The following is a 23,264-nucleotide window of genomic DNA, read 5'->3' as shown; positions in this document are numbered from 1 at the left end:
ATTTTCAATGTTTTCTACCTTATATTTTAAAACTTGAAGCAGTTTAGCCACTACTGTTTTGTACACTTTACTCTCTCAAGTCTTCAAAAATACTTAAAAGTAGTTCCTGATTTAAAAAAAAAAATAATGCTTAGAAATAAATTTGCATTTTTAGGGGTAGTCACAAGAGACTTTCAGAGTCCGTCTTGAGTTCCTGAAATATCTGTATTAAAATCTGCACTACCACTGCTACTACTGCTACTCACAAGAGCATCCCAGTGAGCGAGGAAAAGTGAGGAGTTCTTCTCGCTCGTATCGGTGAGTGAAACAGAAGAAGCATCTTTCTGAGAATATCTCTTTAGTTTGTTCACAGCTTTATTTCTTTTACAGTTAAACTGACACAAGGCCAACAAATGAATGGTCAATTAGGGATACTTTTCAATGGACAATCTGTACAAGTCCACTTCTTTAAAACAATCCTTTAGTTTGATGAAAGATACGTGACAATTTTTTTTTTTTTAAATGGCATGTTCAATGCACTTTGAATCAAACCTTTTGTTTGGCTTTTTCATAACATGGCTTTTCAATGTTTTACAGAGTTTTTGTTAAAATTAACCCAGCCTCAGGTAGCAAGTCTAAGCATTGAAAATAAAATATCGAAAGTACTGAATTTTGAGTGTACATATGGTTCTGGGGCAAGGTTGGTTAAGGGTTAAGTTAGGTTAGCATCAGACTTGGCTCAATTGTGGCTGTAACTTAATTGTAATTAAATGTATTTTCATGAAGTAATTGTTATTGTATTTTATAAGGTACAGTCACAAGTAATTGTAATGATATGACTTGTAAGTGAATTACAAGTCCAAGTCATTGTAATTCAGTTGCTATTAAAATTTCAAGTAATCCTAATTCAATTACATTTACAATTGAAATTGACCCAAGTCTGCTAGATAGTATTTTTAAATTTGTTCTCCATCAATCCTGAGGTTCTATGATTTAAGCAAATACATTTTTAGGCTTGATTTAGGTTGGGCAGTATGTAAAAAATGTAATATATTAAAAATTTTTAAAAAAAACTTTGCATTGTTCCATTCACCACACTCTGTGAGTTTGTGAAAAATCGAGATAAGATGTGCAAGGCTTTTCATGATTTTCTTCGTTATCTCTGCCATAAATTCATTAGTTGGCCTGACAATCTGCAATTGCTCCATTGCAAAGTTCCCTGCAGTTTTCTGTATGGCTCTGTGGCTATTAGCATGAATAGAAATCAATTTGTTGACATTCCACCTGATTATGATGAAGGCAAGCTATATCTTCCAGTATGGTGCTATCTCTATCAGTCCCATGGTTATCTGTGGTCCAGGACTGAGAGCGCACTGTTTAAATGTCCTAAGGTATTGGCATGACGCATGGATGCATGAATATATGTATGTATGTATGTATGTATGGAAGTTTGTTTGTATGTATGTATGTATGTATGTATGTATGTATGTATGTATGTATGGAAAATTGTATGTAAGTATGTATGCATGTTTGAATGTAAGTATGTATGCGCGTTTGTGTGTATGCATGCATTACTTTTGCTAACATGATGCTGTCAACTGTAATTTAGGGTCATAAGTTTGTCCTTTTCCATTTGTCGTTTGATGTTTTGAGTGTTTTAGGTCACTTTTTTAAATTGTTTTACCTTTTTGTCAGTAAACATTTAAGGAGTTCATTTCTTCCAATAAAATGCTTTGTTTAATTTATATGTAAACTGAAATATTTCAAAAATATTTCTTGCTACTCAGTTTAAAGTCTTAAATTAGTTTACACCGTCCAAATTTTTAAACTTCAACTTTGTTTTTTAGATTTTAGTTTGTGAGAAATTGCTATTTGGGAAAAGTTTGAGGCTAATGACAAACAAATCTTCCTAAGCTCTGCTGTTTTGGTGATGGATTAAAGTACCATCGTTACAACAGATGAAAAGAACATTTAAATACAGAGGTTCTCCAAATGTTTTTTGACAGAAAAAATCTGTCGGGGCGCTAGTATTTTGAGTTGATTTTGGATTGTTCAACTTGGCTTTTGATCGCATTATGCATTTGAATCTGCTGCTGCCCAGTGTTATTTTTAAATCTTGGTTAGTTGGGTTATTTCTGAAAGAAGGTTAAAAAACCCAAATGTTTTAGAATGAAATTGTTGCAGTTTTAGTTTCATACAACGAGCCCATGTTTTCATTGTTCAAACTTACAGTTACCCATCGACTTATTCAAATGCCCACAAGTTTTTTCGTTCAAAGGGAGGGAGCCAGCACACAAATTCGTTGAAAAAGTATCGCTTCTCGGCCTAATGGCTAAGATCAAGTGTAGTATCTGTTCTTATCAGTTTAATATCTGGTACGCCGGCATAGTCCGGCTCATATATTAATCTGATTTTTGGCATTTGGTCAAGGGATCGTAGGTTTACCTCGCCCTGACCGCGGGTTGCCTCGGCGTTGCACTACTGCTGAGTGCGGCCCATTAAAAAGAGAAAAGAAAAAAAAACGGAACGATGCGGTTAGGGTCCAATCAAAAAACCACAATTGCGAAGATTGGGGCACGTCCGAGGCTCCCCACACAACGGGAAAGGCATACTTACCTGACGGGGAAGTAAACCTGATCAACATGGGGCTTCTTCCAGGGTGAGGCTCTTGCATTGCACTTCGCCTGGGCTGACCCCTGCGATTACCGCTAACGTCGGTAACTCGACCGTACAATTTCTGGTAGTGGGGGCCTGCGTTCGCGCTCGCCCCCTTTAAAGATGCAAAAAAAAAAAAACCCTCACTCAGCCCTCTATGAGTTACTGGACGTAAACGAGTATTTGAGAAAAGGTATATTTTATGTGTATTTATATGTTATGTATATATCCTCGAGTGAAGATTTGTCAGTGAGAAGGTAAACAAAGCTTCCTAAAAGTGTAAACACATTTTATTTCGTTCAAAAGTTCTTTGTTGTTGTTGTTGTTTTTTTTTCTTTCTTATAAAATCAATGAAAATCTAGTCGCAAACAGTAAGCGTGATCGAACGGCTGCAACACCAGAAATCATACAATGTGTGGCTGTAATAAAAAACAATAATGGTAACAATTGTTGAAAGAAAAAAAAAATAGTCGCAATAATAAAATTATGATAATAATAGTAAGATTGAAAATAATAACAATCGTAATAATGGTAATAAAAGATGATGATAGCAATAACAGACTAATAATAATACCAACAGCAATGATAATAACGATAATAACAATCGTAATAATCATAAAAAATAAGTAATGGCAATAACAAACTAACAGTAATGATAGTAACAACAATAGTAACAATTTCCATCCATTTTTGTATATTTCATATTGGATTCTGGTATATTTTTTGACTTGTAGTTTATGACTTGAAAACAGCTATTATTGCATGTTTGGATCAGTTACAGCAAGTCTACAAATCAACTTCGCGTAAGTTTCCAATGCCTTAACAATAATCTTTGAACAGGTGTGTAGCTATGAAATTAGCCTTTGGTATTGTTTAGATTGCCGTTTTGGAACGATTGCAACATAGCCTGAATGTTTGGCAACACACCGCTGCTCGCGATTGTAACACCAAACAACAGCTTGTTTAACTTCTTCGTCGTTGCGAACAGCTAGCTGCAAACGACGAGGAATGATCCTGGCTCTCTGGTTATCGCGTGCAGCATTACCAGCTAGCTCTAACATTTTCGGCGGAGAGGTTTTCAAAAACTCCAGCTAAGTAGATGGTGCGCCTAAACCGATGAGATTAGACACGACCAACAGGAAACTGAAGAAAGCCACTCTTAGCCTTAGCTTTTCCACCTTTTCCACGTGCTTACATTTTGTTTTCTACTGAAAACAGACTGACAGACTAGAGATCTCGTGCGGCTTTTTGTTAAACAGAAAAGAGTTTTTTGACCAATAGTGAAAAAGAAATAAACAATGCTCAAATGACGTAATCTTTTAAAAACCAATAGAAGTGCGTAGAACGGAAAAGTTATCAAGTTGGAAACCACAAATCTACTTTAAATTAAATCCAGTTGCAATGCAATGAAAACAAAGAAGAAAAAATTTTCACTGCTAAGCTCGTCGAAATAATCTGACGCACCAAAAGCCGGAGGAAAACAAGCGCCAAAGGTGGCAAAAAAAGGCGAGAAGCGCGCTGGTAAGAAAGGCGGAAAAGTCGCTGGAACTGGTGACAAGAAGCGCAAGAGAAAGAGACGAGAGTCTTATGCCACACAAATTTTAAAAACATTATACGCATTAGAAAATGGGTTCAAATGAAAATATCTGTTGCAATCGTTATATTTTATGGAGCAAACATCGCCGAGAACAAATTAGCTGCTAAAATAAAATACTCGAGTTGTTCTAATCCGTCTTAGTCTATGAACAACTGAAAACCTATTTGTTTTTTGTTGTTGTTGTTTTTTTGTTTGACTTGTTTTCTTTCTTCATTTTTTTTTTTTTTTTTCTTTTTTAGAAACGAAAACTATAAGAACTCTATTCCTGCAAAAAAAAAAAAATCAAATTTTAGCAAATTACTATTGGCTCCTAGTATTGTTTGTTTGTCACCATGTTTGTGTGCGTCAAGAATGTATAAATTGCATTGAGAATTGTCAATCAAACCAGAGTCCGATTTTTCTTTTTCATTTCTTCGTTGATGATTATAGAAAGACAAACAGCAGCACATTTCTTCCTTCCAGGCGTTGTATACTTATTTAATTATATTCTTATTGGCGCTTACAAGACAGTTAATGTAGTCTTTTGTGGTAAATTTTAAAACTATTAAGCATTAATTGGATAGTTACGAAATAACGAATGTTGTTAATGCTGGTAAGAAAATACTAATAACAAGGAAGTGGATGCAATGTGCTACCGTTAGTACTAACCATAATTTGATCACAAATGGAAAAGAAAGAAAAGAAAACAAAAAACTGTTTGAATAATTTCTTTTGAATAACGAATGTTTTTCTTTAGGAAGGTTGCAGAAAATAAAAGATTGAGAGAGCTTAACTACTTCTTGATTAGAATATGATCATTTTATGTGCAACTGAGGCAGAACATGGTTTTTACAAATCATTATTCAAATTTAATCATTAGATCTTGCTAAAATTTTTGTTTTTTTGTCATTAAATGCAAAAAATCTAACTTCTGCTTTTTTTTAAAAAAGAATCACACAAAGGCTTTGGCACTAGTATGAAACCGCAAGCTCTAAGATATCTAAAAGCATGCACTATCTTCCGACCATTCGCTGGGCACGGAAAAAACACATACTACATTTTAGTCACTGTGTATTAAGGTATGCATCAAATACTTGCCAATCGTATTTCGTTCATTTCGGGGTTTCGGGAAGGGGAACAATGAAATAAAAAAAAAAAGCCTACGATCGAATGATCGCGTACACTTTTCATCATTTAACTGACAGGTAAACTGAAGGAGTTACTACGCTCCACGAATTTAGTTTAACTTAGTTACTTAGTTACTACGATCTTAGTTTAACAACGGTGTAGTGGTTACGCGCAGTCCTACTAAAGTTTTTGGTGTCGGCCTAGCGTCAAGGAGCCGAAAAGGTGCTTTTGGTTTGTTTCTAATAAAAAAAAAAAAAAAAAAAAAAAAAAAAAATGAAAGAAAAGAGTATCTAAGGCAAAACCAAGACAAGTGAGTTTAGAGGAGTTCCATTTAAGTTTTTATCATTTATCAAGAATGCTTTAAGTAACAAAAAGTACTGCGCTACTTATTTTCAATGTTTTCTACCTTATATTTTAAAACTTGAAGCAGTTTAGCCACTACTGTTTTGTACACTTTACTCTCTCAAGTCTTCAAAAATACTTAAAAGTAGTTCCTGATTTAAAAAAAAAAATAATGCTTAGAAATAAATTTGCATTTTTAGGGGTAGTCACAAGAGACTTTCAGAGTCCGTCTTGAGTTCCTGAAATATCTGTATTAAAATCTGCACTACCACTGCTACTACTGCTACTCACAAGAGCATCCCAGTGAGCGAGGAAAAGTGAGGAGTTCTTCTCGCTCGTATCGGTGAGTGAAACAGAAGAAGCATCTTTCTGAGAATATCTCTTTAGTTTGTTCACAGCTTTATTTCTTTTACAGTTAAACTGACACAAGGCCAACAAATGAATGGTCAATTAGGGATACTTTTCAATGGACAATCTGTACAAGTCCACTTCTTTAAAACAATCCTTTAGTTTGATGAAAGATACGTGACAATTTTTTTTTTTTTAAATGGCATGTTCAATGCACTTTGAATCAAACCTTTTGTTTGGCTTTTTCATAACATGGCTTTTCAATGTTTTACAGAGTTTTTGTTAAAATTAACCCAGCCTCAGGTAGCAAGTCTAAGCATTGAAAATAAAATATCGAAAGTACTGAATTTTGAGTGTACATATGGTTCTGGGGCAAGGTTGGTTAAGGGTTAAGTTAGGTTAGCATCAGACTTGGCTCAATTGTGGCTGTAACTTAATTGTAATTAAATGTATTTTCATGAAGTAATTGTTATTGTATTTTATAAGGTACAGTCACAAGTAATTGTAATGATATGACTTGTAAGTGAATTACAAGTCCAAGTCATTGTAATTCAGTTGCTATTAAAATTTCAAGTAATCCTAATTCAATTACATTTACAATTGAAATTGACCCAAGTCTGCTAGATAGTATTTTTAAATTTGTTCTCCATCAATCCTGAGGTTCTATGATTTAAGCAAATACATTTTTAGGCTTGATTTAGGTTGGGCAGTATGTAAAAAATGTAATATATTAAAAATTTTTAAAAAAAACTTTGCATTGTTCCATTCACCACACTCTGTGAGTTTGTGAAAAATCGAGATAAGATGTGCAAGGCTTTTCATGATTTTCTTCGTTATCTCTGCCATAAATTCATTAGTTGGCCTGACAATCTGCAATTGCTCCATTGCAAAGTTCCCTGCAGTTTTCTGTATGGCTCTGTGGCTATTAGCATGAATAGAAATCAATTTGTTGACATTCCACCTGATTATGATGAAGGCAAGCTATATCTTCCAGTATGGTGCTATCTCTATCAGTCCCATGGTTATCTGTGGTCCAGGACTGAGAGCGCACTGTTTAAATGTCCTAAGGTATTGGCATGACGCATGGATGCATGAATATATGTATGTATGTATGTATGTATGGAAGTTTGTTTGTATGTATGTATGTATGTATGTATGTATGTATGTATGTATGTATGGAAAATTGTATGTAAGTATGTATGCATGTTTGAATGTAAGTATGTATGCGCGTTTGTGTGTATGCATGCATTACTTTTGCTAACATGATGCTGTCAACTGTAATTTAGGGTCATAAGTTTGTCCTTTTCCATTTGTCGTTTGATGTTTTGAGTGTTTTAGGTCACTTTTTTAAATTGTTTTACCTTTTTGTCAGTAAACATTTAAGGAGTTCATTTCTTCCAATAAAATGCTTTGTTTAATTTATATGTAAACTGAAATATTTCAAAAATATTTCTTGCTACTCAGTTTAAAGTCTTAAATTAGTTTACACCGTCCAAATTTTTAAACTTCAACTTTGTTTTTTAGATTTTAGTTTGTGAGAAATTGCTATTTGGGAAAAGTTTGAGGCTAATGACAAACAAATCTTCCTAAGCTCTGCTGTTTTGGTGATGGATTAAAGTACCATCGTTACAACAGATGAAAAGAACATTTAAATACAGAGGTTCTCCAAATGTTTTTTGACAGAAAAAATCTGTCGGGGCGCTAGTATTTTGAGTTGATTTTGGATTGTTCAACTTGGCTTTTGATCGCATTATGCATTTGAATCTGCTGCTGCCCAGTGTTATTTTTAAATCTTGGTTAGTTGGGTTATTTCTGAAAGAAGGTTAAAAAACCCAAATGTTTTAGAATGAAATTGTTGCAGTTTTAGTTTCATACAACGAGCCCATGTTTTCATTGTTCAAACTTACAGTTACCCATCGACTTATTCAAATGCCCACAAGTTTTTTCGTTCAAAGGGAGGGAGCCAGCACACAAATTCGTTGAAAAAGTATCGCTTCTCGGCCTAATGGCTAAGATCAAGTGTAGTATCTGTTCTTATCAGTTTAATATCTGGTACGCCGGCATAGTCCGGCTCATATATTAATCTGATTTTTGGCATTTGGTCAAGGGATCGTAGGTTTACCTCGCCCTGACCGCGGGTTGCCTCGGCGTTGCACTACTGCTGAGTGCGGCCCATTAAAAAGAGAAAAGAAAAAAAAACGGAACGATGCGGTTAGGGTCCAATCAAAAAACCACAATTGCGAAGATTGGGGCACGTCCGAGGCTCCCCACACAACGGGAAAGGCATACTTACCTGACGGGGAAGTAAACCTGATCAACATGGGGCTTCTTCCAGGGTGAGGCTCTTGCATTGCACTTCGCCTGGGCTGACCCCTGCGATTACCGCTAACGTCGGTAACTCGACCGTACAATTTCTGGTAGTGGGGGCCTGCGTTCGCGCTCGCCCCCTTTAAAGATGCAAAAAAAAAAAAACCCTCACTCAGCCCTCTATGAGTTACTGGACGTAAACGAGTATTTGAGAAAAGGTATATTTTATGTGTATTTATATGTTATGTATATATCCTCGAGTGAAGATTTGTCAGTGAGAAGGTAAACAAAGCTTCCTAAAAGTGTAAACACATTTTATTTCGTTCAAAAGTTCTTTGTTGTTGTTGTTGTTTTTTTTTCTTTCTTATAAAATCAATGAAAATCTAGTCGCAAACAGTAAGCGTGATCGAACGGCTGCAACACCAGAAATCATACAATGTGTGGCTGTAATAAAAAACAATAATGGTAACAATTGTTGAAAGAAAAAAAAAATAGTCGCAATAATAAAATTATGATAATAATAGTAAGATTGAAAATAATAACAATCGTAATAATGGTAATAAAAGATGATGATAGCAATAACAGACTAATAATAATACCAACAGCAATGATAATAACGATAATAACAATCGTAATAATCATAAAAAATAAGTAATGGCAATAACAAACTAACAGTAATGATAGTAACAACAATAGTAACAATTTCCATCCATTTTTGTATATTTCATATTGGATTCTGGTATATTTTTTGACTTGTAGTTTATGACTTGAAAACAGCTATTATTGCATGTTTGGATCAGTTACAGCAAGTCTACAAATCAACTTCGCGTAAGTTTCCAATGCCTTAACAATAATCTTTGAACAGGTGTGTAGCTATGAAATTAGCCTTTGGTATTGTTTAGATTGCCGTTTTGGAACGATTGCAACATAGCCTGAATGTTTGGCAACACACCGCTGCTCGCGATTGTAACACCAAACAACAGCTTGTTTAACTTCTTCGTCGTTGCGAACAGCTAGCTGCAAACGACGAGGAATGATCCTGGCTCTCTGGTTATCGCGTGCAGCATTACCAGCTAGCTCTAACATTTTCGGCGGAGAGGTTTTCAAAAACTCCAGCTAAGTAGATGGTGCGCCTAAACCGATGAGATTAGACACGACCAACAGGAAACTGAAGAAAGCCACTCTTAGCCTTAGCTTTTCCACCTTTTCCACGTGCTTACATTTTGTTTTCTACTGAAAACAGACTGACAGACTAGAGATCTCGTGCGGCTTTTTGTTAAACAGAAAAGAGTTTTTTGACCAATAGTGAAAAAGAAATAAACAATGCTCAAATGACGTAATCTTTTAAAAACCAATAGAAGTGCGTAGAACGGAAAAGTTATCAAGTTGGAAACCACAAATCTACTTTAAATTAAATCCAGTTGCAATGCAATGAAAACAAAGAAGAAAAAATTTTCACTGCTAAGCTCGTCGAAATAATCTGACGCACCAAAAGCCGGAGGAAAACAAGCGCCAAAGGTGGCAAAAAAAGGCGAGAAGCGCGCTGGTAAGAAAGGCGGAAAAGTCGCTGGAACTGGTGACAAGAAGCGCAAGAGAAAGAGACGAGAGTCTTATGCCACACAAATTTTAAAAACATTATACGCATTAGAAAATGGGTTCAAATGAAAATATCTGTTGCAATCGTTATATTTTATGGAGCAAACATCGCCGAGAACAAATTAGCTGCTAAAATAAAATACTCGAGTTGTTCTAATCCGTCTTAGTCTATGAACAACTGAAAACCTATTTGTTTTTTGTTGTTGTTGTTTTTTTGTTTGACTTGTTTTCTTTCTTCATTTTTTTTTTTTTTTTTCTTTTTTAGAAACGAAAACTATAAGAACTCTATTCCTGCAAAAAAAAAAAAATCAAATTTTAGCAAATTACTATTGGCTCCTAGTATTGTTTGTTTGTCACCATGTTTGTGTGCGTCAAGAATGTATAAATTGCATTGAGAATTGTCAATCAAACCAGAGTCCGATTTTTCTTTTTCATTTCTTCGTTGATGATTATAGAAAGACAAACAGCAGCACATTTCTTCCTTCCAGGCGTTGTATACTTATTTAATTATATTCTTATTGGCGCTTACAAGACAGTTAATGTAGTCTTTTGTGGTAAATTTTAAAACTATTAAGCATTAATTGGATAGTTACGAAATAACGAATGTTGTTAATGCTGGTAAGAAAATACTAATAACAAGGAAGTGGATGCAATGTGCTACCGTTAGTACTAACCATAATTTGATCACAAATGGAAAAGAAAGAAAAGAAAACAAAAAACTGTTTGAATAATTTCTTTTGAATAACGAATGTTTTTCTTTAGGAAGGTTGCAGAAAATAAAAGATTGAGAGAGCTTAACTACTTCTTGATTAGAATATGATCATTTTATGTGCAACTGAGGCAGAACATGGTTTTTACAAATCATTATTCAAATTTAATCATTAGATCTTGCTAAAATTTTTGTTTTTTTGTCATTAAATGCAAAAAATCTAACTTCTGCTTTTTTTTAAAAAAGAATCACACAAAGGCTTTGGCACTAGTATGAAACCGCAAGCTCTAAGATATCTAAAAGCATGCACTATCTTCCGACCATTCGCTGGGCACGGAAAAAACACATACTACATTTTAGTCACTGTGTATTAAGGTATGCATCAAATACTTGCCAATCGTATTTCGTTCATTTCGGGGTTTCGGGAAGGGGAACAATGAAATAAAAAAAAAAAGCCTACGATCGAATGATCGCGTACACTTTTCATCATTTAACTGACAGGTAAACTGAAGGAGTTACTACGCTCCACGAATTTAGTTTAACTTAGTTACTTAGTTACTACGATCTTAGTTTAACAACGGTGTAGTGGTTACGCGCAGTCCTACTAAAGTTTTTGGTGTCGGCCTAGCGTCAAGGAGCCGAAAAGGTGCTTTTGGTTTGTTTCTAATAAAAAAAAAAAAAAAAAAAAAAAAAAAAAATGAAAGAAAAGAGTATCTAAGGCAAAACCAAGACAAGTGAGTTTAGAGGAGTTCCATTTAAGTTTTTATCATTTATCAAGAATGCTTTAAGTAACAAAAAGTACTGCGCTACTTATTTTCAATGTTTTCTACCTTATATTTTAAAACTTGAAGCAGTTTAGCCACTACTGTTTTGTACACTTTACTCTCTCAAGTCTTCAAAAATACTTAAAAGTAGTTCCTGATTTAAAAAAAAAAATAATGCTTAGAAATAAATTTGCATTTTTAGGGGTAGTCACAAGAGACTTTCAGAGTCCGTCTTGAGTTCCTGAAATATCTGTATTAAAATCTGCACTACCACTGCTACTACTGCTACTCACAAGAGCATCCCAGTGAGCGAGGAAAAGTGAGGAGTTCTTCTCGCTCGTATCGGTGAGTGAAACAGAAGAAGCATCTTTCTGAGAATATCTCTTTAGTTTGTTCACAGCTTTATTTCTTTTACAGTTAAACTGACACAAGGCCAACAAATGAATGGTCAATTAGGGATACTTTTCAATGGACAATCTGTACAAGTCCACTTCTTTAAAACAATCCTTTAGTTTGATGAAAGATACGTGACAATTTTTTTTTTTTTAAATGGCATGTTCAATGCACTTTGAATCAAACCTTTTGTTTGGCTTTTTCATAACATGGCTTTTCAATGTTTTACAGAGTTTTTGTTAAAATTAACCCAGCCTCAGGTAGCAAGTCTAAGCATTGAAAATAAAATATCGAAAGTACTGAATTTTGAGTGTACATATGGTTCTGGGGCAAGGTTGGTTAAGGGTTAAGTTAGGTTAGCATCAGACTTGGCTCAATTGTGGCTGTAACTTAATTGTAATTAAATGTATTTTCATGAAGTAATTGTTATTGTATTTTATAAGGTACAGTCACAAGTAATTGTAATGATATGACTTGTAAGTGAATTACAAGTCCAAGTCATTGTAATTCAGTTGCTATTAAAATTTCAAGTAATCCTAATTCAATTACATTTACAATTGAAATTGACCCAAGTCTGCTAGATAGTATTTTTAAATTTGTTCTCCATCAATCCTGAGGTTCTATGATTTAAGCAAATACATTTTTAGGCTTGATTTAGGTTGGGCAGTATGTAAAAAATGTAATATATTAAAAATTTTTAAAAAAAACTTTGCATTGTTCCATTCACCACACTCTGTGAGTTTGTGAAAAATCGAGATAAGATGTGCAAGGCTTTTCATGATTTTCTTCGTTATCTCTGCCATAAATTCATTAGTTGGCCTGACAATCTGCAATTGCTCCATTGCAAAGTTCCCTGCAGTTTTCTGTATGGCTCTGTGGCTATTAGCATGAATAGAAATCAATTTGTTGACATTCCACCTGATTATGATGAAGGCAAGCTATATCTTCCAGTATGGTGCTATCTCTATCAGTCCCATGGTTATCTGTGGTCCAGGACTGAGAGCGCACTGTTTAAATGTCCTAAGGTATTGGCATGACGCATGGATGCATGAATATATGTATGTATGTATGTATGTATGGAAGTTTGTTTGTATGTATGTATGTATGTATGTATGTATGTATGTATGTATGTATGGAAAATTGTATGTAAGTATGTATGCATGTTTGAATGTAAGTATGTATGCGCGTTTGTGTGTATGCATGCATTACTTTTGCTAACATGATGCTGTCAACTGTAATTTAGGGTCATAAGTTTGTCCTTTTCCATTTGTCGTTTGATGTTTTGAGTGTTTTAGGTCACTTTTTTAAATTGTTTTACCTTTTTGTCAGTAAACATTTAAGGAGTTCATTTCTTCCAATAAAATGCTTTGTTTAATTTATATGTAAACTGAAATATTTCAAAAATATTTCTTGCTACTCAGTTTAAAGTCTTAAATTAGTTTACACCGTCCAAATTTTTAAACTTCAACTTTGTTTTTTAGATTTTAGTTTGTGAGAAATTGCTATTTGGGAAAAGTTTGAGGCTAATGACAAACAAATCTTCCTAAGCTCTGCTGTTTTGGTGATGGATTAAAGTACCATCGTTACAACAGATGAAAAGAACATTTAAATACAGAGGTTCTCCAAATGTTTTTTGACAGAAAAAATCTGTCGGGGCGCTAGTATTTTGAGTTGATTTTGGATTGTTCAACTTGGCTTTTGATCGCATTATGCATTTGAATCTGCTGCTGCCCAGTGTTATTTTTAAATCTTGGTTAGTTGGGTTATTTCTGAAAGAAGGTTAAAAAACCCAAATGTTTTAGAATGAAATTGTTGCAGTTTTAGTTTCATACAACGAGCCCATGTTTTCATTGTTCAAACTTACAGTTACCCATCGACTTATTCAAATGCCCACAAGTTTTTTCGTTCAAAGGGAGGGAGCCAGCACACAAATTCGTTGAAAAAGTATCGCTTCTCGGCCTAATGGCTAAGATCAAGTGTAGTATCTGTTCTTATCAGTTTAATATCTGGTACGCCGGCATAGTCCGGCTCATATATTAATCTGATTTTTGGCATTTGGTCAAGGGATCGTAGGTTTACCTCGCCCTGACCGCGGGTTGCCTCGGCGTTGCACTACTGCTGAGTGCGGCCCATTAAAAAGAGAAAAGAAAAAAAAACGGAACGATGCGGTTAGGGTCCAATCAAAAAACCACAATTGCGAAGATTGGGGCACGTCCGAGGCTCCCCACACAACGGGAAAGGCATACTTACCTGACGGGGAAGTAAACCTGATCAACATGGGGCTTCTTCCAGGGTGAGGCTCTTGCATTGCACTTCGCCTGGGCTGACCCCTGCGATTACCGCTAACGTCGGTAACTCGACCGTACAATTTCTGGTAGTGGGGGCCTGCGTTCGCGCTCGCCCCCTTTAAAGATGCAAAAAAAAAAAAACCCTCACTCAGCCCTCTATGAGTTACTGGACGTAAACGAGTATTTGAGAAAAGGTATATTTTATGTGTATTTATATGTTATGTATATATCCTCGAGTGAAGATTTGTCAGTGAGAAGGTAAACAAAGCTTCCTAAAAGTGTAAACACATTTTATTTCGTTCAAAAGTTCTTTGTTGTTGTTGTTGTTTTTTTTTCTTTCTTATAAAATCAATGAAAATCTAGTCGCAAACAGTAAGCGTGATCGAACGGCTGCAACACCAGAAATCATACAATGTGTGGCTGTAATAAAAAACAATAATGGTAACAATTGTTGAAAGAAAAAAAAAATAGTCGCAATAATAAAATTATGATAATAATAGTAAGATTGAAAATAATAACAATCGTAATAATGGTAATAAAAGATGATGATAGCAATAACAGACTAATAATAATACCAACAGCAATGATAATAACGATAATAACAATCGTAATAATCATAAAAAATAAGTAATGGCAATAACAAACTAACAGTAATGATAGTAACAACAATAGTAACAATTTCCATCCATTTTTGTATATTTCATATTGGATTCTGGTATATTTTTTGACTTGTAGTTTATGACTTGAAAACAGCTATTATTGCATGTTTGGATCAGTTACAGCAAGTCTACAAATCAACTTCGCGTAAGTTTCCAATGCCTTAACAATAATCTTTGAACAGGTGTGTAGCTATGAAATTAGCCTTTGGTATTGTTTAGATTGCCGTTTTGGAACGATTGCAACATAGCCTGAATGTTTGGCAACACACCGCTGCTCGCGATTGTAACACCAAACAACAGCTTGTTTAACTTCTTCGTCGTTGCGAACAGCTAGCTGCAAACGACGAGGAATGATCCTGGCTCTCTGGTTATCGCGTGCAGCATTACCAGCTAGCTCTAACATTTTCGGCGGAGAGGTTTTCAAAAACTCCAGCTAAGTAGATGGTGCGCCTAAACCGATGAGATTAGACACGACCAACAGGAAACTGAAGAAAGCCACTCTTAGCCTTAGCTTTTCCACCTTTTCCACGTGCTTACATTTTGTTTTCTACTGAAAACAGACTGACAGACTAGAGATCTCGTGCGGCTTTTTGTTAAACAGAAAAGAGTTTTTTGACCAATAGTGAAAAAGAAATAAACAATGCTCAAATGACGTAATCTTTTAAAAACCAATAGAAGTGCGTAGAACGGAAAAGTTATCAAGTTGGAAACCACAAATCTACTTTAAATTAAATCCAGTTGCAATGCAATGAAAACAAAGAAAGAAAAAATTTTCACTGCTAAGCTCGTCGAAATAATCTGACGCACCAAAAGCCGGAGGAAAACAAGCGCCAAAGGTGGCAAAAAAAGGCGAGAAGCGCGCTGGTAAGAAAGGCGGAAAAGTCGCTGGAACTGGTGACAAGAAGCGCAAGAGAAAGAGACGAGAGTCTTATGCCACACAAATTTTAAAAACATTATACGCATTAGAAAATGGGTTCAAATGAAAATATCTGTTGCAATCGTTATATTTTATGGAGCAAACATCGCCGAGAACAAATTAGCTGCTAAAATAAAATACTCGAGTTGTTCTAATCCGTCTTAGTCTATGAACAACTGAAAACCTATTTGTTTTTTGTTGTTGTTGTTTTTTTGTTTGACTTGTTTTCTTTCTTCATTTTTTTTTTTTTTTTTCTTTTTTAGAAACGAAAACTATAAGAACTCTATTCCTGCAAAAAAAAAAAAATCAAATTTTAGCAAATTACTATTGGCTCCTAGTATTGTTTGTTTGTCACCATGTTTGTGTGCGTCAAGAATGTATAAATTGCATTGAGAATTGTCAATCAAACCAGAGTCCGATTTTTCTTTTTCATTTCTTCGTTGATGATTATAGAAAGACAAACAGCAGCACATTTCTTCCTTCCAGGCGTTGTATACTTATTTAATTATATTCTTATTGGCGCTTACAAGACAGTTAATGTAGTCTTTTGTGGTAAATTTTAAAACTATTAAGCATTAATTGGATAGTTACGAAATAACGAATGTTGTTAATGCTGGTAAGAAAATACTAATAACAAGGAAGTGGATGCAATGTGCTACCGTTAGTACTAACCATAATTTGATCACAAATGGAAAAGAAAGAAAAGAAAACAAAAAACTGTTTGAATAATTTCTTTTGAATAACGAATGTTTTTCTTTAGGAAGGTTGCAGAAAATAAAAGATTGAGAGAGCTTAACTACTTCTTGATTAGAATATGATCATTTTATGTGCAACTGAGGCAGAACATGGTTTTACAAATCATTATTCAAATTTAATCATTAGATCTTGCTAAAATTTTTGTTTTTTTGTCATTAAATGCAAAAAATCTAACTTCTGCTTTTTTTTAAAAAGAATCACACAAAGGCTTTGGCACTAGTATGAAACCGCAAGCTCTAAGATATCTAAAAGCATGCACTATCTTCCGACCATTCGCTGGGCACGGAAAAAACACATACTACATTTTAGTCACTGTGTATTAAGGTATGCATCAAATACTTGCCAATCGTATTTCGTTCATTTCGGGGTTTCGGGAAGGGGAACAATGAAATAAAAAAAAAAAGCCTACGATCGAATGATCGCGTACACTTTTCATCATTTAACTGACAGGTAAACTGAAGGAGTTACTACGCTCCACGAATTTAGTTTAACTTAGTTACTTAGTTACTACGATCTTAGTTTAACAACGGTGTAGTGGTTACGCGCAGTCCTACTAAAGTTTTTGGTGTCGGCCTAGCGTCAAGGAGCCGAAAAGGTGCTTTTGGTTTGTTTCTAATAAAAAAAAAAAAAAAAAAAAAAAAAAAAAATGAAAGAAAAGAGTATCTAAGGCAAAACCAAGACAAGTGAGTTTAGAGGAGTTCCATTTAAGTTTTTATCATTTATCAAGAATGCTTTAAGTAACAAAAAGTACTGCGCTACTTATTTTCAATGTTTTCTACCTTATATTTTAAAACTTGAAGCAGTTTAGCCACTACTGTTTTGTACACTTTACTCTCTCAAGTCTTCAAAAATACTTAAAAGTAGTTCCTGATTTAAAAAAAAAAATAATGCTTAGAAATAAATTTGCATTTTTAGGGGTAGTCACAAGAGACTTTCAGAGTCCGTCTTGAGTTCCTGAAATATCTGTATTAAAATCTGCACTACCACTGCTACTACTGCTACTCACAAGAGCATCCCAGTGAGCGAGGAAAAGTGAGGAGTTCTTCTCGCTCGTATCGGTGAGTGAAACAGAAGAAGCATCTTTCTGAGAATATCTCTTTAGTTTGTTCACAGCTTTATTTCTTTTACAGTTAAACTGACACAAGGCCAACAAATGAATGGTCAATTAGGGATACTTTTCAATGGACAATCTGTACAAGTCCACTTCTTTAAAACAATCCTTTAGTTTGATGAAAGATACGTGACAATTTTTTTTTTTTTAAATGGCATGTTCAATGCACTTTGAATCAAACCTTTTGTTTGGCTTTTTCATAACATGGCTTTTCAATGTTTTACAGAGTTTTTGTTAAAATTAACCCAGCCTCAGGTAGCAAGTCTAAGCATTGAAAATAAAATATCGAAAGTACTGAATTTTGAGTGTACATATGGTTCTGGGGCAAGGTTGGTTAAGGGTTAAGTTAGGTTAGCATCAGACTTGGCTCAATTGTGGCTGTAACTTAATTGTAATTAAATGTATTTTCATGAAGTAATTGTTATTGTATTTTATAAGGTACAGTCACAAGTAATTGTAATGATATGACTTGTAAGTGAATTACAAGTCCAAGTCATTGTAATTCAGTTGCTATTAAAATTTCAAGTAATCCTAATTCAATTACATTTACAATTGAAATTGACCCAAGTCTGCTAGATAGTATTTTTAAATTTGTTCTCCATCAATCCTGAGGTTCTATGATTTAAGCAAATACATTTTTAGGCTTGATTTAGGTTGGGCAGTATGTAAAAAATGTAATATATTAAAAATTTTTAAAAAAACTTTGCATTGTTCCATTCACCACACTCTGTGAGTTTGTGAAAAATCGAGATAAGATGTGCAAGGCTTTTCATGATTTTCTTCGTTATCTCTGCCATAAATTCATTAGTTGGCCTGACAATCTGCAATTGCTCCATTGCAAAGTTCCCTGCAGTTTTCTGTATGGCTCTGTGGCTATTAGCATGAATAGAAATCAATTTGTTGACATTCCACCTGATTATGATGAAGGCAAGCTATATCTTCCAGTATGGTGCTATCTCTATCAGTCCCATGGTTATCTGTGGTCCAGGACTGAGAGCGCACTGTTTAAATGTCCTAAGGTATTGGCATGACGCATGGATGCATGAATATATGTATGTATGTATGTATGTATGGAAGTTTGTTTGTATGTATGTATGTATGTATGTATGTATGTATGTATGTATGTATGGAAAATTGTATGTAAGTATGTATGCATGTTTGAATGTAAGTATGTATGCGCGTTTGTGTGTATGCATGCATTACTTTTGCTAACATGATGCTGTCAACTGTAATTTAGGGTCATAAGTTTGTCCTTTTCCATTTGTCGTTTGATGTTTTGAGTGTTTTAGGTCACTTTTTTAAATTGTTTTACCTTTTTGTCAGTAAACATTTAAGGAGTTCATTTCTTCCAATAAAATGCTTTGTTTAATTTATATGTAAACTGAAATATTTCAAAAATATTTCTTGCTACTCAGTTTAAAGTCTTAAATTAGTTTACACCGTCCAAATTTTTAAACTTCAACTTTGTTTTTTAGATTTTAGTTTGTGAGAAATTGCTATTTGGGAAAAGTTTGAGGCTAATGACAAACAAATCTTCCTAAGCTCTGCTGTTTTGGTGATGGATTAAAGTACCATCGTTACAACAGATGAAAAGAACATTTAAATACAGAGGTTCTCCAAATGTTTTTTGACAGAAAAAATCTGTCGGGGCGCTAGTATTTTGAGTTGATTTTGGATTGTTCAACTTGGCTTTTGATCGCATTATGCATTTGAATCTGCTGCTGCCCAGTGTTATTTTTAAATCTTGGTTAGTTGGGTTATTTCTGAAAGAAGGTTAAAAAACCCAAATGTTTTAGAATGAAATTGTTGCAGTTTTAGTTTCATACAACGAGCCCATGTTTTCATTGTTCAAACTTACAGTTACCCATCGACTTATTCAAATGCCCACAAGTTTTTCGTTCAAAGGGAGGGAGCCAGCACACAAATTCGTTGAAAAAAGTATCGCTTCTCGGCCTAATGGCTAAGATCAAGTGTAGTATCTGTTCTTATCAGTTTAATATCTGGTACGCCGGCATAGTCCGGCTCATATATTAATCTGATTTTTGGCATTTGGTCAAGGGATCGTAGGTTTACCTCGCCCTGACCGCGGGTTGCCTCGGCGTTGCACTACTGCTGAGTGCGGCCCATTAAAAAGAGAAAAGAAAAAAAAACGGAACGATGCGGTTAGGGTCCAATCAAAAAACCACAATTGCGAAGATTGGGGCACGTCCGAGGCTCCCCACACAACGGGAAAGGCATACTTACCTGACGGGGAAGTAAACCTGATCAACATGGGGCTTCTTCCAGGGTGAGGCTCTTGCATTGCACTTCGCCTGGGCTGACCCCTGCGATTACCGCTAACGTCGGTAACTCGACCGTACAATTTCTGGTAGTGGGGGCCTGCGTTCGCGCTCGCCCCCTTTAAAGATGCAAAAAAAAAAAAAACCCTCACTCAGCCCTCTATGAGTTACTGGACGTAAACGAGTATTTGAGAAAAGGTATATTTTATGTGTATTTATATGTTATGTATATATCCTCGAGTGAAGATTTGTCAGTGAGAAGGTAAACAAAGCTTCCTAAAAGTGTAAACACATTTTATTTCGTTCAAAAGTTCTTTGTTGTTGTTGTTGTTTTTTTTTCTTTCTTATAAAATCAATGAAAATCTAGTCGCAAACAGTAAGCGTGATCGAACGGCTGCAACACCAGAAATCATACAATGTGTGGCTGTAATAAAAAACAATAATGGTAACAATTGTTGAAAGAAAAAAAAAATAGTCGCAATAATAAAATTATGATAATAATAGTAAGATTGAAAATAATAACAATCGTAATAATGGTAATAAAAGATGATGATAGCAATAACAGACTAATAATAATACCAACAGCAATGATAATAACGATAATAACAATCGTAATAATCATAAAAAATAAGTAATGGCAATAACAAACTAACAGTAATGATAGTAACAACAATAGTAACAATTTCCATCCATTTTTGTATATTTCATATTGGATTCTGGTATATTTTTTGACTTGTAGTTTATGACTTGAAAACAGCTATTATTGCATGTTTGGATCAGTTACAGCAAGTCTACAAATCAACTTCGCGTAAGTTTCCAATGCCTTAACAATAATCTTTGAACAGGTGTGTAGCTATGAAATTAGCCTTTGGTATTGTTTAGATTGCCGTTTTGGAACGATTGCAACATAGCCTGAATGTTTGGCACACACCGCTGCTCGCGATTGTAACACCAAACAACAGCTTGTTTAACTTCTTCGTCGTTGCGAACAGCTAGCTGCAAACGACGAGGAATGATCCTGGCTCTCTGGTTATCGCGTGCAGCATTACCAGCTAGCTCTAACATTTTCGGCGGAGAGGTTTTCAAAAACTCCAGCTAAGTAGATGGTGCGCCTAAACCGATGAGATTAGACACGACCAACAGGAAACTGAAGAAAGCCACTCTTAGCCCTTAGCTTTTCCACCTTTTCCACGTGCTTACATTTTGTTTTCTACTGAAAACAGACTGACAGACTAGAGATCTCGTGCGGCTTTTTGTTAAACAGAAAAGAGTTTTTTGACCAATAGTGAAAAAGAAATAAACAATGCTCAAATGACGTAATCTTTTAAAAACCAATAGAAGTGCGTAGAACGGAAAAGTTATCAAGTTGGAAACCACAAATCTACTTTAAATTAAATCCAGTTGCAATGCAATGAAAACAAAGAAGAAAAAATTTTCACTGCTAAGCTCGTCGAAATAATCTGACGCACCAAAAGCCGGAGGAAAACAAGCGCCAAAGGTGGCAAAAAAAGGCGAGAAGCGCGCTGGTAAGAAAGGCGGAAAAGTCGCTGGAACTGGTGACAAGAAGCGCAAGAGAAAGAGACGAGAGTCTTATGCCACACAAATTTTAAAAACATTATACGCATTAGAAAATGGGTTCAAATGAAAATATCTGTTGCAATCGTTATATTTTATGGAGCAAACATCGCCGAGAACAAATTAGCTGCTAAAATAAAATACTCGAGTTGTTCTAATCCGTCTTAGTCTATGAACAACTGAAAACCTATTTGTTTTTTGTTGTTGTTGTTTTTTTGTTTGACTTGTTTTCTTTCTTCATTTTTTTTTTTTTTTTCTTTTTTAGAAACGAAAACTATAAGAACTCTATTCCTGCAAAAAAAAAAAATCAAATTTTAGCAAATTACTATTGGCTCCTAGTATTGTTTGTTTGTCACCATGTTTGTGTGCGTCAAGAATGTATAAATTGCATTGAGAATTGTCAATCAAACCAGAGTCCGATTTTTCTTTTTCATTTCTTCGTTGATGATTATAGAAAGACAAACAGCAGCACATTTCTTCCTTCCAGGCGTTGTATACTTATTTAATTATATTCTTATTGGCGCTTACAAGACAGTTAATGTAGTCTTTTGTGGTAAATTTTAAAACTATTAAGCATTAATTGGATAGTTACGAAATAACGAATGTTGTTAATGCTGGTAAGAAAATACTAATAACAAGGAAGTGGATGCAATGTGCTACCGTTAGTACTAACCATAATTTGATCACAAATGGAAAAGAAAGAAAAGAAAACAAAAAACTGTTTGAATAATTTCTTTTGAATAACGAATGTTTTTCTTTAGGAAGGTTGCAGAAAATAAAAGATTGAGAGAGCTTAACTACTTCTTGATTAGAATATGATCATTTTATGTGCAACTGAGGCAGAACATGGTTTTTACAAATCATTATTCAAATTTAATCATTAGATCTTGCTAAAATTTTTGTTTTTTTGTCATTAAATGCAAAAAATCTAACTTCTGCTTTTTTTTAAAAAAGAATCACACAAAGGCTTTGGCACTAGTATGAAACCGCAAGCTCTAAGATATCTAAAAGCATGCACTATCTTCCGACCATTCGCTGGGCACGGAAAAAACACATACTACATTTTAGTCACTGTGTATTAAGGTATGCATCAAATACTTGCCAATCGTATTTCGTTCATTTCGGGGTTTCGGGAAGGGGAACAATGAAATAAAAAAAAAAAGCCTACGATCGAATGATCGCGTACACTTTTCATCATTTAACTGACAGGTAAACTGAAGGAGTTACTACGCTCCACGAATTTAGTTTAACTTAGTTACTTAGTTACTACGATCTTAGTTTAACAACGGTGTAGTGGTTACGCGCAGTCCTACTAAAGTTTTTGGTGTCGGCCTAGCGTCAAGGAGCCGAAAAAGGTGCTTTTGGTTTGTTTCTAATAAAAAAAAAAAAAAAAAAAAAAAAAAAAAATGAAAGAAAAGAGTATCTAAGGCAAAACCAAGACAAGTGAGTTTAGAGGAGTTCCATTTAAGTTTTTATCATTTATCAAGAATGCTTTAAGTAACAAAAAGTACTGCGCTACTTATTTTCAATGTTTTCTACCTTATATTTTAAAACTTGAAGCAGTTTAGCCACTACTGTTTTGTACACTTTACTCTCTCAAGTCTTCAAAAATACTTAAAAGTAGTTCCTGATTTAAAAAAAAAAATAATGCTTAGAAATAAATTTGCATTTTTAGGGGTAGTCACAAGAGACTTTCAGAGTCCGTCTTGAGTTCCTGAAATATCTGTATTAAAATCTGCACTACCACTGCTACTACTGCTACTCACAAGAGCATCCCAGTGAGCGAGGAAAAGTGAGGAGTTCTTCTCGCTCGTATCGGTGAGTGAAACAGAAGAAGCATCTTTCTGAGAATATCTCTTTAGTTTGTTCACAGCTATCTCTCT

At 34.6% G+C, this 23,264-nt stretch overlaps 2 protein-coding genes and 8 non-coding genes across 12 annotated transcripts in view; all 10 read left to right on the top strand.

The window, feature by feature from the left end:
• LOC149877743 (uncharacterized) overlaps positions 1-23,264 on the top strand; it is a 392,865-nt gene that overhangs the window by 5,834 nt on the left and 363,767 nt on the right. The gene's annotated exons all lie outside the window — the stretch shown is intronic.
• On the top strand, positions 2,292-2,483 carry LOC149877788 (U2 spliceosomal RNA). Its single transcript, XR_016448244.1, has one exon. It is a non-coding gene; the product is annotated as a U2 spliceosomal RNA (small nuclear RNA).
• On the top strand, positions 2,588-2,751 carry LOC149877787 (U1 spliceosomal RNA). The gene has a single exon (XR_016448166.1). It is a non-coding gene; the product is annotated as a U1 spliceosomal RNA (small nuclear RNA).
• On the top strand, positions 8,018-8,209 carry LOC149877786 (U2 spliceosomal RNA). Its single transcript, XR_016448243.1, has one exon. It is a non-coding gene; the product is annotated as a U2 spliceosomal RNA (small nuclear RNA).
• On the top strand, positions 8,314-8,477 carry LOC149877785 (U1 spliceosomal RNA). The gene has a single exon (XR_016448165.1). It is a non-coding gene; the product is annotated as a U1 spliceosomal RNA (small nuclear RNA).
• On the top strand, positions 13,744-13,935 carry LOC149877784 (U2 spliceosomal RNA). Its single transcript, XR_016448241.1, has one exon. It is a non-coding gene; the product is annotated as a U2 spliceosomal RNA (small nuclear RNA).
• Positions 14,040-14,203, top strand: LOC149877783 (U1 spliceosomal RNA). The gene has a single exon (XR_016448164.1). It is a non-coding gene; the product is annotated as a U1 spliceosomal RNA (small nuclear RNA).
• LOC149877782 (U2 spliceosomal RNA) lies at positions 19,468-19,659 on the top strand. Its single transcript, XR_016448240.1, has one exon. It is a non-coding gene; the product is annotated as a U2 spliceosomal RNA (small nuclear RNA).
• Positions 19,764-19,927, top strand: LOC149877781 (U1 spliceosomal RNA). Its single transcript, XR_016448163.1, has one exon. It is a non-coding gene; the product is annotated as a U1 spliceosomal RNA (small nuclear RNA).
• LOC145181722 (uncharacterized) overlaps positions 22,277-23,264 on the top strand; it is a 96,011-nt gene continuing 95,023 nt past the window's right edge. For 2 of the 3 annotated variants that reach the window (XM_090073473.1, XM_090073476.1), the window contains exon 1: positions 22,404-22,464. The gene's annotated coding sequence lies outside the window, so the exon portion shown is untranslated. Of the gene's footprint in view, positions 22,465-23,264 lie in introns of all 3 variants that reach the window. The other variant, XR_016447756.1, reaches the window with a different exon arrangement.

Source organism: Hydra viridissima, unplaced genomic scaffold (assembly GCF_058129835.1).
Source record: "Hydra viridissima isolate aposymbiotic clone 2 unplaced genomic scaffold, HvirCarnegie_v1 scaffold_16, whole genome shotgun sequence".
NCBI lineage: Eukaryota > Metazoa > Cnidaria > Hydrozoa > Anthoathecata > Hydridae > Hydra > Hydra viridissima.
The sequence above is the reverse complement of the archived record's forward strand: the minus strand, read 5'-3'. Positions and strand labels throughout refer to the sequence as shown.